The sequence below is a fragment of the Haliaeetus leucocephalus genome, unplaced genomic scaffold, assembly GCF_000737465.1.
Source record: "Haliaeetus leucocephalus isolate CR32 unplaced genomic scaffold, Haliaeetus_leucocephalus-4.0 Scaffold417, whole genome shotgun sequence".
In the NCBI taxonomy this organism is placed as follows: domain Eukaryota; kingdom Metazoa; phylum Chordata; class Aves; order Accipitriformes; family Accipitridae; genus Haliaeetus; species Haliaeetus leucocephalus.
Genome location: NW_010972853.1, coordinates 96,012 through 114,712, shown reverse-complemented (window position 1 = coordinate 114,712; position 18,701 = coordinate 96,012).

Sequence of the window (18,701 nt, the reverse complement as noted above, 5' to 3'; positions counted from 1 at the left end):
GAGTGGAAAAAGTAGTTTTCTGCCCGCTTTATTCTTAGTGTCAGCTTTCAATTTATAAATTACTGTTTGTTTGATCTGCATGGAGGGATGCGCTTTGCACCGTATTTTAATGTGTCATAGTTAAAATCAGTAAGTCATGCCTGAATAAATGCCTATGGGAGAAATGTGAAAGCGGGCATTCTTAGAAACAGCGAGTAGGGGAATGAAATGGTGATGGGGAGCAGAGAAGAGACAGTGAATGTATTTTTGTCCAGCGTGGATCAATCTTCCATGTGAACCAGTGGAAAGAGACACTGCCCTTGCTACTTGTATCTTTTGTCATATTGCTTGTGACATCTAGCGGGCTGCACGGTGCTGCCAGAGCAGGAGCTAGCTGCGGTAGAAGCTGTCTTGGTGTGGAGTCCAGGTCATCCCGAATTCAGACCCTTGGCTTCGGTTCAGGTCTCTCCTACGGTAACATTTTCTTTCAGTCATACGACTCTGATTTTTGCCAAAGACTAACTTCAGCTAAAACTTGCTGGAACCTCCACAACATTGTTTTTTTGGCAACTGCAGCACTTGTGCCATGGGCTGTCTCCAGGTTGGATCGCTAGCTTTGTTTATAAGATACCATGTAGTGTTTCAGGACATAAGGACAAATTACCTTGCAGCCTGTGCTTGTCACAGCTGTCTTGCCTTTCACCTCATGGGAAAAGATTTATCAGGCATAATTATGTCTAATTGAGCCACTCTTGCTGTCTTGCCAATGTTACTTTTTTCTTTTAATTTGATCAGTGGACACAGATGAGATAAAAATGTAAACAGTGTGTATTTGAATGGCTTCGTGCTTCTTAGATTATTTATGTGATTCTTTTCATCTGCCATGGAATTATGTGGGTTGTCACGTGGAGTTTCAGGTAACTCCAGTTTTCTACCTCTTAAAGGTTTATTTTTTTTTTTAATCACCTGTACAGGACAAACTTAGTTTTGTAATGTAACTGCAACTTGCTTTCTGTAGTCACAGGCCTGGGCTTTCTAAACTATGATTTGTTCTTTTAAAACAACTTGTAAAAGTGCATGCTCTCCATGAGAGACTTGTCTGTGTTAAAACTGCAGTGAAAGCCTTGTCTGGGCCATTTTTTTTTTTTTAACTGTCAGAGTAGTGCATGTCTGCTTTTTCCTTCCCTTAGTTTGCTTTCATAACAGCTTCAGGTGAACATTGACTTCGCCCTGCCCCCCCTTTGCTCTTTTCATGTCACCCGAAGAAAAAGAACATCCACAGTATTTATGGTTACAAACTTTTTTTAAAGTTTGAAACTATTACATGCATTTCTTACAGAAACTTCACTGTTCAGGAGCTTCTAAAATAACACTGGAAGTAAAAAGGCTTATCAGCCAAGATATTAGTATAGCTAGTGGTGGTACTTTCTGCTTTTTTTAGTGGATTTCATTTTTGTTGCTCAGATTCCTAACCTTACTGTTAGAATAATATTTATAGTAGATGTGGGTCAACTAAAACTCACTAAACTTGTGGCAACCGACTTTTTGGTTTCTACATGTAATTCATGAACATTTTGGGAGAAAGCAAAGCTGCATTTTAGGGTGGGGAGTCTCTGCCTTAGTTTATATGAAATAGGGGTGGCTTTTATATGGGAAGCTGTACAGACATTACTGTTTCTGGGTGAAGGTCTGTCTGGTGTCCTGGATGTCTTGAAATACAAATGGTATGTGCATTTTGAAGACTGAGGGATTGGGAGATGAAAATAAAAGGAGGGGAAATAAAACTGTTGTTACTTCAGACTTGAGTTTCCTTTACGTGTGAATTGTTCTGTCTGTGGAATTGCTTGTAGGATGGATAAGCTGAAGAAAATTGCAGTATGGTAAACTTGAATTAATTGTTCTTTCTTTGCCACTAAGTGCATTATTAAGCTTTTTTCCTGTTAAAACCTGAATATTCTTGGTGGCAAAATATTAGAATAGCTAGAAATATTTGACTTGTAGCCTAAGTCAATCTTTAGTTGGAGAGGGAGGTTTGCATATGTGTGGGAATTATTCTAAAACTTCTTTCTGTCATCATTTTCTTCTAGGACAGTGGTCTACATCAGATAAACATTTAGTATATCTCTTGATTGTAATATGTGAATTATTAATTTGGCTCATTTTTGCTTTTGCTAAGAAGGTTGAATCTGAAGATCTTGCTGGCTGTATTTGCATTTTAGTATATACCAAATGCAGGTTTAGTTATGGAAACTAAACCTGCTTTAAAGCAACTGTAGCCAAGGTGCTTGCAGTCCTGTTTCTCTTTAGTCCCTAGCTTCCCAACTAGTGAATTCAAAGAAGTAATCTAATAAATGTAAATATGTTTTAGTTTTTGATTTCTACATCCTCAGAAAAAAAAAGCCTCAAAAAACCTGAAACACCACCCTCCCTCCCAAAAAGCTGAGAGGAAAAAAGAGAAATTCCTGGTAAAATGCCTTCTCTATCTTGGCAATCATTCGGAGTGGTGGTGCTGCCCTTCCTGTGCCCACATGCTTGTAGAAGGTTCAACATGTCTCACTGACAGCATGTGCAATGCTCTTATCAGGGAGTGCCTGGAAAACAGAGGTTCCCAGGCTGTGATATGCCTTTTGCAAAAAGTAATGCATCAGCCTGGATTATTGAACTGAATGCTTTGCCTGTACATCATGCATAAAACTGTTAAGGGATGCCTGTGTTTAGTCTCTTCCACTTGATCATAAATTTGTATTCTTAGTTGGTTGTGACTTCATCAGACTGATCTAAAATTGCTTGAGCAAATAGGAGAATTGGTTTAGTGCTGAGGAGCAGAAGGCACTAGTGGGGCTCTAGTATTTTTTTTGCAAAGGCAACATAAGGTTCTGTAGGCAGGTAGTCGGCATTGCTGATGCTTTTTTTTTTTTAAGCTGATGCTTTTTAAAAGTTCTGTAAGAATTGCTTCAATTAATGAGTTTCATCTTTTTTTGACAATTCTTTCTTTCCATTTTCACTGATGGGAGAATACATGATACAGAATACTAGCTTGATTAGTCTTTGTTTTCATGTGTTTTAGTAGATAAAATGGAGACTGTTCTTAAAAGCTAAATTCCACTTTGCATAATTGCATCCACACTAAGTGAGTAGATCAAACAGTAATTAACTGAACCATAGGCTAATGACCACTGGAAGAGAAGAGAAATTAATGGGCAAGAGGGGTGTGCTGCTGTTGAACTCTAGACCTGTACCAGGTTGTCTTTTGGTTGAGAGCCTTTACTTAGAAAAAATGCTGCTGATTTGGCATACTATTTTATAGTGTGACTGCTGGTCACTGCGTCTCCTGAAGGGTAAGCCTTAACTCCAGCCTGCAAAAAGGAGAAGTAAAAACTGATATCAGAACATGTGTTCCAGGTATAATCACATTTCCATATTTTTAAATTGAGGCTAATAACAAACACTATTAATGGTTGCAATTTTCATACTTTATTGTGATAACGGCTTTCAGTTAAGTTGTATGTAAGAAGCTTCTGGCTGTATACATTTGTTGGGACATAAACATTTCATTTTTAAAATTTACTGATTCACAGCTCGTGTAAAGAGGGAAACAGAGTTAAACCTGAAGTAGCTCTGTCCATCTAAGGCTATTGCTGTACCACTGCTGAGAGACTTCGGTAAAGGTCACCTTAAGTATCAGAGGAGGGTTAATTAGGAAAAACAACAAACCACCAAGCACAAAACCACTGGTTATTTCTGCTAATAAACATATGGATCTGGCAAGTTCTCCTGCCATCTTAAGGTATCCGTTCCTTCAGCAGAACCAAGTGGTTCAGAGCGGTGTTATTCCTGTGCTTAAGTTGCTGTTATTACTGTGGGATGTGAATGGCTGATGTTTTCGTCAGACAAGTGTTCAAACTGATGGTTCAGCTAAAGGATGATCTTGCCAAAAGGGCTTTTTGTGTTTTGAACAAATTGCACAAATTGATTCCTTTTGTATACCTAAAGGAATACTGAAGCATATGGTGCATCCATAATTGAACTTGCCATGTAGTCTTACTCAGTTTATCAGTTTGCTCTGTGAATTGCTTATATGGTTACAACTGTGACTAAAATTTTTCTTGGTAAGTTTTTTTTTTTTTTAATAAAAGAAGAGAACAAGTTTAGAACACTTACTTTGGAGGAAAAGGATTTTTTTGGGGGGTGGGGTGGGGGATGGTATCATGATGCTGTCGCCATAAAATGAAATCTCCAACTTTTGGTATATTTTAGGTGAAACCCATTCTTTGGACTTGACCAGATATTAACTCTGACAGGAATGAAAATCTGAAGATTTTTGTGAACTTACAGCTACCTAATGGAATTGATGAGCAGGGTAAGAATTCACTTATCTTGCATAAACCTTACTTTTGTGGGTATTTGGCTACTGCAGTACAGAATGTGCCACTTCCTGCTACATAAGTGGGAAGAACAAAGGAAATTATGAAGGGTAAAGACAGCAGTCAAGTTCAGTCTTTCTCTGTTCCAGTATAAGGCAAAATATCATCATTCTGAGTACTTAAACCTGGAAAGTGGTAGTGGCAGACCTGAAGTGCTTTCTACAGTACAGATCTATGGTGGCAGAGCACTAAGTTTGTTGAGGGAAAGGAGGTGAATTTTTGGGGGTCTGTTTATTTTGAAATATAAGAATGAAGTGCCCTGTTGGCTATGAAACCAGGGGGAAGCAGGGCATTTTTTGAACTGTTTTTAGTATATAGAGGTAATGACTATTACTGAAGAATAACTTCAGGGAGTTGCTTTGGGTTTGAAATATCCTCAAATGCATTTCATTTGAATTTGAAAAGATATTTTTTTTTTCTTGTTGGATATTAAAGTTTTGCCTGATAATTTTTTGGCATTCAGTAGAAAGCTTACATTGTGAAGAAGCTTGAACAGAAGTGGACTGAGAATGAAACCTCCCATTTCTTTTGACGATCTATTCCACAGTGTATAGTTAAACAATATCTGGATTTCTCTGTGTTATACCACTTGACTTCTGTAGCTTCATAGCTATAGGCGATTCATTGTAACAGTTTCTGACCTTTTGTTCTTGTGGGCTCTGTGTTGTTAATGGACTCAAAAGTAAAATGACTTTTTAAAAAATTACATTGTAGGAATTTAGAAGGGTCTTGATGGACAGGAAGGATCATCCTGTGGCAAAATTGACTTAGTACAGTCACTTTACACTTGGAAGCTCTTTTATTTCTACCAAATAAAATGTAATTCCTGCAATGCAATGCTAACATGGATTTGGCTTAATTTTTCTTTTTAAATATGAAGAGTTTCTCTGCTTGATGTGGTGGAGCAAGGGAAAGTAATTTGCCTGGGTGCAGGTGGATTTTTTTCATGTTTCCTAAAACAAGGACAACTGAGGGCAGAGTAAAGGTGGTTTTAACATACACTGTGGTGTTACAGGTAAGCTAACCATAGTTTAGGTCTTCTTTGCTCCTTGCGGATTAGAAAATTATTGAAAACGTTAATAACTTTTTTCCTTAGTGCCTTATTTTGAAGAGTACTTAGGCTCTTCAGTGTAATGAGTTCAGTTTTCTTCCCTAAAATGGTTTATACTTTGTCTTTAATTGCAGTTTGAGCTGTTTTTTGGTAGAAGGGTAGTTTGTGAATTTTCAAAATTTCTTAGGTAATTGCTACCTAAGCTGAACTATGCAGAGATATCCCTTGTTAATCTGTTGTGTGCCAAACGGCCCTCTTTTCTGAATGTTAGTGAGCCAATCTTACGTGCCCAAAGGAGCAATGCCTGGTTAATATAGTTTGGTTGTGTGGTGTGGGTTGGTTTTTTTTTTTTTTTTTTTTTTTTTTTTTTTTTTAATTTGAAAGTTCTAAGCTCATATAAACACCTAAGGCTCAAATGTGCTTAAGTGCAGGTTTTGGTGGCCTGGATTTCACTCGATCTCCTTTGCAGTTTTGATATTGAGAGATGTGTCTCCCAAATCTGTTTGACAGCCTAGAAAAGGGACTCACAACTTAACATAGTATACTTAATGACGAACTAGAGTACCTTATGTGTCAGATCTACACCTGAAAGTACATTATGACTGGCCTCTTTTATTGCTAGATTTTGCTTCTGGGCCTTCCTCCCAGGTACATCACTGTTGCACAAGTCATTGAGTCATTTTGCTGTCTGTCCTCCTCCACCTCGTACATGCTTGCACAATTGAGAAGGCAGTGGAAAGGCAAGAAGCTGCACCAAAAGATTTGCTCATCAAACCACATCCTAAAAAGAGTGTGGAAACTTTAGGTGTTTCTGGGTCTTTACATGTTTCCTTCTCTGAAGACCAGCAAAGCTAGTATATTTTTAAAGAGCAGTGAATCAAACTGGAAAAGGAAATTGCTTATCTGAAAATCTGAAAGCTGGTGTAACTTTTATTTGTAAAACAGAAAGAACATAGGTTGAAACAAATGCAACTTTGTGAGTGTAGTGCAGCTGCTATCTCATTCTGAGAGAATTCACAGCCACAACAATTCTTCTGTAATTCTTTTGTTTTTATATCTTTCTGCAGTGAGGATGTTAACTGAGGCTGCTGTCTGTCATTTTGGGCACTAGAAACTGGGATGAGACAGTGTCTCTTTCTTTGCACAATGTGCAGCTGTTGGATGAGAAGAATCTAGTTATGTTTTAAGCTGTACTTGAAATCTGTAGGTGGCAGATTCCTTCTTCCCCCCCGCCCCCCTTGGGACTGTTACTCCTTTCATTTCTGAGTGCAGTTTGGGGAGGGGGGAGTAACCCACCTAACCAGTATCAGTGATCTGAGGTATTTATGAATTTTCTCTGTGTTCCTGTAATGAAAATTACTGTTCTGCTTTTTTTCTTTCCTCTCTCAAATCTATATTACAATGACATGGGTAGCACTGCCAGCTATGTGCATGGCAGATTGCTTCTGTGAATGCATTCCAACAGGTGTGTTGTTTTTGTTTTCCTGGCGTTTATTTTGCAATTTACTATGAACGTAATACTTTACATCTGTATTTCAGTCTAGTTCGAACAAGTTTAGCTCAAGTAGTGGTTGAGCTGTGGTTTTGATGGAATGATTGTTTGGCAAGCTTCGTCTGTAAACACTTTGGTGCTTTCAGCACATCATATTTTGGGGCAGCCATAAAGCAATTGCATAATCTTAAATTATGTGCTTTACAAATAAGAGATGTTTATAAGGATTGAATGCAAGCCTTGAGCAGTTCAAAATTTGGTGCGTGAAAAAGGATCTAACTTCTTGTCAGTATCCGAGGCTTTATTTTAAAAACTTCCTTTTTTTTTCATTACATGCATAGTTCAACCTAATATGAATCTTCTGATGATACAGGAATGTGTGGGCCTTGTGTCAGGTTTTATAAGTGCTGCTTAATGAAGCATGTTGTTCAACTTTGGTTGCTAGTCTGTAGTTCCAGGTGACTCATTTGTGACCCTTGTGACATTCTACCCTGCCCCAAATGGTGGCTAGAGAGCTTTGATTTATTAAGAGAAAGTTCTGGTAGCATTCAGGAAATGCTGAATGTCATATGTACTGAAAAATGAGAGAACAACACTTCTTTTGATAATCTGAGAGTGACTTAGATGCTTATTAATCAAAACTGTTTTACATGTATCAGTTTTGGGGACTACTAAATCTAAGCTTTAGATACTGCTAAAACTATACCTAACAGCTGCCCCTGTCCTTTTTTTTTTTTTTTAATAATATGAGGGGAGAAATATAAGAAACAGGTTATTACAAGCAGTTGTTTTTACAGTGTTCTACTAGCTTCAGGACTGTCAGTGCTGGAGATGACAGATTTGGGGTATTATATTAAGAAGTGCCTGATCTTCAGTGGATTAACTTCTTGAATCAAACCATAATTCTGAACTTGATGTTGTCCTGTGGTCACAATTACATATTGCAGAGAAGAAAATTGCTCTTGAGTTTCTTGTTAAATGCTGGTTATCTTACTGAGATTTCACTAATGCTTATATAGCGTGGATAACTATTTCCTGCTCATGTTCATGATTTTAGCTGTGGCTTTTTTTTTAAATCCTTCCAAGGCCATAATTGTCGGTAATTTTTGTTTGTATGGAAGCCATGCTGTATCTCTGTCACTTTTTCTCTAGTCCCTCTATCATCTTTTTTGAGTAATGTGATTAACAAACAGTAGCCAGGAAGAACCATGGTAGATTGTATGTGGTGATGATTACTGTTTTGTTTTCCTTTCTAAAACAGCCCAATTCTTTTCACTTGCCTTTTGATGGTGTAAAGCTGGTATTTTCGGTGAATTATCCATAGTGACTTCAAATCTTTTTCTGAAGGGTTAACAACAAATGTGAAGCCTGTTAAAATCTAGATTCACTTGAGGTTATTTTTCCCTTCCTGTTGTGTTTATTGGCAATGGATTTAATCTAACATTTTATTTCATAATCAGTCCATCACTGTGCAAGCTTTCTGTAGCTATCCACAGTGACTTTCAGACAAGATTATTCTGACTAATTCTGAATCTGAATCTCAAACTTCTTAACTTTGCAAAGTTTACAGAAGTTTCTGTATCTGTCAGTTTACTCCATGTTTATGAGCATAGGTCAAAGTGTAGATCCTTGAGAAAGGTTATTGGTACATCATCCTCTTTTTTTTTTTTTTTTTTTTTTTTCTCCCTTGGTCACCATTTTAAAAAGCTTACTGCTTCTGCTTGTCTCCCACTTCATATTTGTTGATGGTTTATAATTTCCAGTAACTTCTCTCGCTCTGTGAGAATCTGGTTTCTTTAAGACCCTTCAGTGAGAGATCATGCTATTCTCCTAAACTTCCACGTATAATCTTGAACTTTTTGTATGTATTACATTGAATAGTTTTTGTATGCTTATTGTCTCCTTTAGCAAATCCTAAGTGGTTGGACTTCTCTTTATGCAAATCGGGGTGCTTTATACTGTATTGTAAAGAAACTATGTTTTTCTTTGAACAGGCAAGCGAAGTAAGATGAATAATAAGAAGTATGTCTAGCAGAGCCAAAAGGCACACCTTGTAGTTGTGGCAATGGCATGAGATAACTCTGAATGCGTTTTAACCTGTTGCATTATGCTGCCTTCAACCCAAGCTGCTGCACAGTAGAACTGGAAATGTTTGAAAGACACATGTTCCCTGCCAATTGTGAGGCAACCACACCCTGACTTGTTTGTTACACTTGTGAAGGTGCATTTTTAATATATTGTAAACAGTTCCTCATGGTTGCTGTGTAATAAGAAGCTGATTTAATGAAGTTTCTGAAAGGAGCAAGTACTGTAAATCTCAGCTTTACTTAACAGGTTCTTTTGTTTGAACACTTTAAACTGTTGAATAAAATGTGTGACTGCAATTAAGTTTAACTGTGTATGTAGTAGTGTGATACAGCTGAGGCAGCTCTTTGTTCCTGTTCCCTGGGCTCAGGTGGTGGGGAAGTCTCCCAGGGTGCCGCCTTCCCTCAACCTTCCTCCTCACCCCCTCGCTGGCTGGGTAAATCAATACGCTGCAAATACACAGGTGTATTTTAGACCTGTCAGTATCCCGGTAGCTGGCTGATGGTCAGAGCTGTACTGTGTAGAGAGGTGGCTAGTATGCATGCTTTGAGAGCCAGTATGGTAATGTGAAGTAATCGTTTGCACTAGATTTTGAGGATATCTGAGAAGGCATCATCTTACGTTTCAGGTAGCAAGGGGAAGATGCTGAGAATAATTCAAGTCTGTTTGCCTTTAGAAGTGTTTCTCTGAGACTTCTAAATGACATAAGAAAGGAAATCTGTTGGCTGGGCTCTGGGGTTGCAAAATGCCAAATATAATACTTGTGAAGTAGTACATGAATGAAGTACATACTGTTTCTCATAGTGTCTCAAGTGTTAAATGTTAATTCTAGAAAGATAGTCTGAAAAATCACATAATAATCCTAATGTAATTAGTGTTTCATGGGTGATGTTTGTGTAAGTTCATTTTGCTTTTGAAAATTAATTACAAGTACAGTATGATGCTCTGTGATACTTCTGAGATATATCTGTTCTTCGGTATTGCAGAAAAAAAAATTACATGACTACAAGATAAACCAAACAAATCCTCCAAGGTTTCATGTTGGTATCCACAAAGAGAAAATCCTCTTTTCTGATCTGTTCTTGGGCATGAAATCATGGGAATAACAAGGACACTTACTGCTTTTAGTTGTACCCAAAGAATGATTTTTTTTTTGTGGTCTACCAAAGCATCTAGTCTTTTATTTCTAGGCGCTTTTATAGTTAGAAAATAGTGCCTGATGGAGAAAATACATAAGTGGTGTTGTCTCAAGATGTGCTCCCAGACATAATTATTGCTCAGTAGTAGAATAAGGAGATCTTTGTAATATAATAATGTTTCTTCTGTTATTCTGTAGGTTCCTATGGTATTTCTTTTACCAGTCCTGTTACCTTGAAATGAATTTTTACATCCCAAATATATCATTGTTGCAAATAGTCAGCAAGCATACATTTTTATTTTTGAAGTTCTTTGCTGCTTTAAGGGATCAGTCAAACTTTTTCTGATGGCAGCTCAAGTGCTAGAACACAAAATGGCAGTTTCCATAAAAATGTGCCAGCTCATAGAACTGCTGTGAAGTGACCAAATGTGGTTCTGTCTGAAGCCTGAAGAAGATAGCAAGTTGTCTAACTGGACATGTCATTCTTCTGTGCACTTGACTTGCAGGTCGTGGGACTCTGTTATAGTTCAACAGTAGTTCTGAGAATCTGCCTCATCTTTCATAGATGGGGTGGTCTGCAGATAAGTGATAGATCTACCTACAATACTTGAATATTTTATTATTATGAAAGTAAAAACCCCAAACCCCAGCAAAAAACTTTTACAGGTAAATTTCCATAATTAAATACCAGCTCTCTTGTATCTACTATTTTTTTCAAATTGATGCTCATAAAGTTCTTGTAAGATATTTGTTGCCACTGACTTGCTCTGCTGATGCCAATTGTCAGGTCATGACTAAACTTGTGAATAGGGAGGTGACATGTAAACCACAGGCTGACCATAAACGGCAAGCTGACCATAAGGAACCGAAAATAATCTGTGAATTAAATACTGTAAGGAACTGAAAATAATCTGTGAACTAACTACTTCAGCCAGGAAGTCACTGGGAAGCAAAATGGTCCCTCCAAAATACTGGGCTGCAATTATTTCTTGAAACAGTGGCTTTGGGTAATCTGGGAGAATACAAAATTTAGGAAGTTACGTGCTATTCCTGGATTTTGAGTAAAGCCCTACTATCATTGATGAATATTTACTGTATTTTTGTATGCATACTTCCCCCCAATCCTTCTCCCCTGTTATAAAGAGCAGTACTACTTTCTGCTATTTATTTCTTGTTGAACATTGGGGGCGGAAGTAGAGAGTGTGATATGACTAACCTACATTAAAAATAATTAAAACCATAGTTGTATAGTGGTTCTTCACTGATAAGAGAGCAATTTAAATGTATTTCTCTTTGTTGTAATTAGCTTAATGTAAGTAAGTAATTACATTCCCATTACACTTCTACAATAATCTGAGTTTTAAAAACAGAAGCAGTATTATCTCAGTATGCCCTGTTACTGTGTAATGGGCTATAATAATAAAGCAAAATTCTAATATTGAAACTATATTCAAGAAGACTTTTCTTAGCATTTGGAGTTTTTTGTGCCAGTAAAGAAATTTTAGCAAGTTTTTTGTAGAGGGGAAAGACATTAGTTAATGGATTTGGCACTAAAAATATTTTAAAATGAATTCTCGTAATCTGAGGCATCCCTGATACATTCAGAAAACAAATAAATATAATGTATGTACATTTTAATTGTGCATGAGATCAAGCCTAGATATGTGATCATGGCAGTTGACACTGGGGTTTAGCATTGGAGTTGAATCTCTGTGGGCTGCCTGATGCAGAACAGTGTATTTATTTAATGAATGGTTCTATTTCTGAACTTGCCTTGGCAAGTTGCAGTTGGCTAGTGAGGTTGAAAGATTTAGTATAAGGATTTTTATCTTCTAAAACTACATATTACATTTTGGGATAGCTTGTAAGATTCTGAAATCGGGAAGTTGGTAAAACAGAAAATAGTGTTTCTTCCTAAAACGTATTTGAAGTAGTCCACTTACAAAAAAATTGTAAACACGTAAAAATAGTAAAACTTGAAGCCTGCTAAGCATACATGACTCTTCATCTCCACTGATAATCAGGAACAGGTCTGTGTGATATTTCAAAGTCTCACCTGTATAGTCTACTAAGGCCTCCTGACTTAAGAAAAGCAGCATTGTATTCTCAGATTTCTGGAAAGGTTTCATTATCAGATGGCTTTAAAAGCAAAACTTTGTTGCCATGACCAATTAATGTAGTACGGTGCTGTCAAAGATTATTTCTGTTGTTATTTTTGTTATACCTCATAACAAATTACGTTGAGATCAGTATTGGTAATGAGAATTCCAATTTTAGACTTGTTTCATTTTTCACACTTTGCATTTCTAGGCTAGGTGAGTTTTTTTATTTGAAACTTTGAAATGGTTGTAACTAACAGTCTCACAAAAAGTTTTTCTTATTTCTGAGGAAGAATTTTCAAACACATCTCTTAATCTTGAGTAAGAAAATAGTTGAATGATTTGTTATAGTGATTTTTACTTAAAATTGTACATTTGCTCAGTTTAATGTCTTAAGTTACTTTTTGACAAAAACAAGTTATTTTATTGTTGCCTTTTGATAAAAATGGTTTTTCACTATTTTTAAAAAAATATAACCCATAAGGAGAAAGCTGATCTCACAAAAAAGTGTTATGACTTAAGTCCACTTGTTGCCACAGCATAATTGCATGCAAATATACAGATGTTTACGCAAGGACGTTTTGAGTTGATGGGAGCTCTATGTAGATAATGAACAGAAGACTGTTTTAATATGTCATACAACTGTGGTGACCATGAACGTATGCTTTGAGCTTTTATTTATTGCCCTAGTTCATAACTTTTTGCCTTTTCTTTGCGGGGAACCCAGTCCTGTATTTTGCATGGTAATTTTTTTTACTTTGCAGTGTAGAGTGGGGGTGGAAGATCTTTTGGAGCCAAATAATTTGATCCGGATCCAATTAGCTTATAGGTGCATAAAAACCAGGTATGTATTTAAAACAGCAAAGTTCAGTTAACAAAGAGAATGTGTTGAGGTTTTTTTCCTACCAGTTTCTGGAATAATAGGAAAAAATAGTAATGCAAAACCATGTGAGGACTTGGTTCATGTGCTAAACATTATTCCACCAAGACCAGCTTCTACATTATTATAACCATGTATATTATTATAAGCATACATAACCATGTGTTTTATATATGTGTATATGCATATTTCAGAGTGCTTATGGTCTTCAGACTCTAGAAAAGAGTTGCTGCATACTGTACGTACAAAGGTTATTTACTCTCATGTCTGGTTAGTGAGTCTGTTTCATCAAACAAGTCCATTAGTTCCTGGAAATGTTCTCTGCTCATAGAAATCTGAGTCGCAAAGTCCATCTCATAACTTGAGCTATGAGTTAAGCTTGCAGCTGCATGGAAGTACTGGATTTCAGGGAATCAGCTTTTGAGGAATCAGGGAATAGAAGACGGTACGTCTCTTACCCTGTTTTGTTTAATGTTTCTACACCCTGCTACTAATGGTTCTATTAGAAGTACGTTACTCTGCAAAAGCTGAGCTGAAAAACTTCTATTACTTACTATGCATTTATAAGGGAAAAAAAATTAATGCAGAGACCTCCGGTGCTGTTCTTTTTTAATTCTTTTTATGAACCAATCTTTCTTCTCAAGATACAATTCCTCATCTGTTTCCAATGTCAAAGGATAGACAAAGAGCTTTGAAAGTAATAATTACTTAAAGGCATGTGAGAGAGAAATATCTTGCATAGGAATCTTCATTCTATTTTTGCTTATGCTCTCCATGAGTGGTTTTTGTATTTTCTCGTTTCTTTAGTGCTTTTTTCCAGTTAAAAATGAAGTGTGGGGAGATACAAAATCCATAAATTTTTTTCTTTTGAGTTACAAGGCCTTTGAAGACTTTGTTACTCATCAAGAGAAATGAATTTTCAGAGTATGGATTCTGATGCTTGCATACATTTTATATACTAGGCTTCACTTTGGAGTAATATTTTACTGGCATCAGTCACTGCGTAGCACAGAGCTGCTTTGTGAGGAGCACTGACTTCTTTGTAGCCTGCCAAAAAGTGTATGTGGGTTGACGGCATGAATGCCATCCTTTGGATGAAATTTTCTGATGCCAGGATTAAGCCACAAAAAGTGGAAGTTAAAAACAACGATACTGAGTCTGTTGTTTAAAAAATAAATAAATTAGTCTTTCAGTATAGAATGGTGAAAAATAAAAATCAACAGTTGCTTGATGTTTCTTCACATTTAGACACTTTAACTTTTTCCAAAACACTTTGAAATTTGTGGGTGATTCTTTCAAAAATAAAGTAAGATTAAGTATTTCAGTGGTATGCTGAGTAAGCAGGAAATTTTGAAAGTAAATATTATCTAGTTCTATTAAGTTCTTTGTCTACTGTCTTTAAGTAGAATTTTAGAGTTACTAGATGCTTTGCAATTCAGTGTTTGGTTTGCTACCTCAAGAGGGAATAATACTAAAGTCATTGTCTTCCTTGACCTGAAGTTTTGTGGTGGTTGTATAAGGCAGTTACGGTTTGTGAGCACAAAAGATGGGGTGAAGGGCAAATCATGTAAGTTATTTCATGAAAGCAATGGGATTTGAAATGTCTGAGAATATGTTTTCATTAAATATCCCATTTCCTACTACATAGTTTTCTACTACAGATTCTGATTTCCCTAGTGGAAATGCATTGTTCTGAAACCACGAGCAAAAAAGTAATTCAGCTAAAATTTGACGAAAGATCCTAAAATTAAGTTTAAAACCTGTATTGAAAATGAGATTTGATCTTTGTGGTAGGTTACAGGACTGGCTGATTCCAGACCTTCTCTAAATGTTCATCACGTTTAAAAGTCAACTGCAACAATGTGTGTCATTGGAGAATGTCCTGTGTAGTTTTTGTTTCAGCCAAAGCTAAAACAGGATCCCATGCATAAGGTGAGGCTTCATGATGGAAGCAACCTAAAATTGCACTGCTGCTACATAATTTCTTGTTGCTGAAGCATTCTACTTGCCATTCTTGCAATAGTACTAATAGGTCGGCATATAGACAGCGAATCACATCAGCTCATGGATCTGCACAGATTTTCTTTTTTTGACTTCTTGAGGTGTGGGGTTTTTTTTGTTGTTGTTGTTGTTGTTTGGTTGTGGGGTTATTTTTTTTTTGCTTCTCAGCCGGAGCAGCAAGTGATCTAACTTGCTGCTTACCACATACTAGTGTAGACACAAGGGAGGATTGAGATTGTGTGGCTGAGACACAGCATCTTCTGCCAACCAACGCAGTGTCGAATGGTCCTAATGCAGTTGTGAAATTTCAGTATTTTTACTGCTTATGGTGTCATAGAAATTTGCTTTTGCATATCTTATTATATTAAGATAATCTAGCTGTAAAAAAAATTAAGCCTAATTAGGTTAACTTGTTCTGAAATCTTTTTAGAAAAGCTTCCACAATCTGAATAGCTCTTTTCCTTCCTTCCTTTTTGTCCTTTACAAAAACAATCTGAACTATTTTCTGCAGTTTTGTTGCATCAACTTCCTTTCTGTATCTGATCATTATTTCCAGAAAGCGGAGAACTATGATAGGTGGGTGTATTTTTTTTGATTTAAAAAAATCCGTAGGACAAGAAAATGCTGTATTGGCTGATTGGGCTTGTGCAATTAAAGTAAAAAAGTAAAAAGTTTTGTTTTTCATTTTAAACTAGTGATAAGCACAGCATATCAGCATGAAATTTTTAAGGGAATGTATTCAAGTAAAAGTCATGTAAAAGAATTTTATCAAAATCGTAATTGCTTTCAAAAGGCATGCAGCATTTTCTGCGTGTTTAATTCATTATTTTCTTTATATTCCTGTTTGGTATTCTGTTTTGCTTGCTATACCCCCATTAAAGATTACTGTGTTGTGCCTTCACTAAACACTAAATGTTGCTTTTTATAAAATGCATTGTGTAACTTGTTTGTTCTTTGGCTTCCTTATGGAAAGGATATCCTGTATTTGTTTACATTTGTGGATTGCCATACTTTCTTGTCAATTTTGTAAATGCCATTGCATTTAATATTCTCATGCTTTCTATCTTATGATAAAAAGATTTGATGATAATGAGTTACCGGACTGTTCCTTATTACAGATGGTTTGAAATGAGAGCTAGACTAAAACTAGAAGTGAATGTGAAGTTAGCAAATATTTCTGAAATGAGTAGTGTGTGACACTGGGGGGGTGTTTGAAAGGGCCCGCATAGGCTGCGGGAAGAAAGGTGTAAAGCAGACAAAAACTTACAACATGTAAGTATTGTTAAGGGAAGGAGGCTCTCGTGTACAGGGCCTGTGTGACCAGGACAAGGAGGTGCAACAGCGTTGTGGTAATAGTGGATGTGCATCCTCCTTCTTTCCTGTTTGTACTTCTGGGGGGAAAAAAAAAAGTGATCAGGCTATTCAGTGGAGCTTCTTTTAGGCACCAAATACGCTCATTTGGAAAGTAAGAATGGCAGAATGTCTGGGTTTGTGTCAGTTTCTCTATCCCTTGCTTCCAAGAGGGTGGTTATCAGGAAATCTTGTAGTCCTGTGTCTGGTAGAGATAAGAGTAAAGCATGAGTGCTGGGAAACAGTTTAAGTCACTTACGTGAAATTTAACTTGAGATTCTGCTTTAGAAAAAATGGCCATATGCTGAAAAATGTCAACACATGTTCACAGAAATGAGTAATTATGAAGTGGAACTTAGTCTCCCGTAACGTTCATATCTATTTAAAAAACATAAAATTACTTTTTCTGAAGTAAATAGCTGAAGTTTGTTTGTCCAGCCCTTTATATAGCCAAATCTTGTGGTTGATACAGAATAGTACATTATCAGACTGTGAAATAGAAAAGATAAGTATGATTTCTAAATGAATATGCTAAAAATAATTTTCCAGAGTGTAGACATGAGTGCTACTGTGAAGATGGTGCAGATGCTCAAAATTGGATTATTGAACATGATGTATTCTTACCCTATTTAAAAAAAGGCAATGAAATGTGCTCAGTCACTGGTGTTGAATGCACTGTTGCATTAGGAATTCACAGTTTTGTCTCTTAGTTTAGGAGGATCTAGGGCTTTAGTTTGTCATGGAGCTAAAAGGATTACAGTGACTTTTGGATGGTGCGGGACAGACAGGGCTATATCCAGGGTTATCTGGCCTCTGTTGGCATGGAAGGACAGCAGCTGCTTTTTTATCCTTTTTTCCCCCAAAGTATTCTTAACAGACAGTTTGGTGTCAGAGCTACTGCCTAGTTTGGAACTGGAGGCAAGAGGTTTGCCTTTGCATAGTAGCTCACTCATAACTGAATGTTTGTATTTTCTACAGGTATTGTGAGACTACCTGCAAATAGATAAGGAGCACTGAGGAGTGAAATAAGGATTGGATTCTTAGGCTTGTTCTGAGATGCTTGTGTTCATAAATATTTCTTGTTTCCTTGGGTTTCTCATGTCTTATCATGTTTTAACTGCATTTCGATTTATTATAAAAATTATTTCTAAACTCTCAGTTGGCGTATTGCGTCTTCAGTTGCAATGCTAGCTATTTAATAATAGCTTGAACTAGTGTGTAATGAATGTTGTAAATTTTATTATGCATTTTTGAAGTTTTATTAATTTGTTCACCTTCTTTGTCAGGTCACCATAAAGAAAAGGGTGTTGCCTTTTAATTTTAAGTTTAATATCTGGTAAATTACTTTTAGGCATGTGGTTCTTTTTAAAGTATAAAACTTTATAGAACAGTGAAAAGGAGAGTTTGTCTATACAAAGCTTTATTAGAGACTACTTGCTGCCTGTCTGGAGAAAATTTTATGAAAGTGGGAGGGATGATGTGGTTTAAGATGTTGGATACTTTCATTAGCATTACCCTACAATTCTTCATCTTATACCTTTGTGCAGGTGAGAAAGATGTCTACACCTGTTGGTGCATGCCATTGCAGTATGACTTCTCAAATTCTCGGAGAAAAGCACTGTATTGAGAAAGACCAAAGGTGTCTTTGAAAAAGGCCCTGTGCTTATCCCACCACCACATAGTTTCCTCTCCCCATCTTCCCAATTTCAGCCGCAGGGATTGAGCGAGTGCTGTCTATCTAAGATAGGCTGGTTTGGCTCTTTGGCTAACCTGCCTGGCTGATTTTGCCCTTTAGTAAGTTAAGTCTCTTGTGTCATCCTTGGCTGTAAGCACGTGGTTTGGGATATTAATATCTCCAGCTAAACTGGCTGTGTACAGAACAAGTTTGCCTGGGACCTGGATTTGCACAGTGAGGTTTGGTTAGATTTTTCCTCTCCTTCTCTGCCTTCAGTGGTTCTCCTTCAAATGCCTGCTCTGTAGGGCACAACATGACAACCAGGGTTGCTTTTATTGTATGCAGAGGTGACAATAGCATGTCTAAGGAAGACAGCAAGTTGCCTCGTTTTCAAAATACAACCTTTCTTTTCTACTGTTTTCACATGCAGGGGATGAATTTGATGTTCCCAGTTTTTCATTTTAGGTAGTGTTAATTATTGATATTAGAATGGTTCATAGAATGGTTTGGGTTGGAAGGGACCTTTA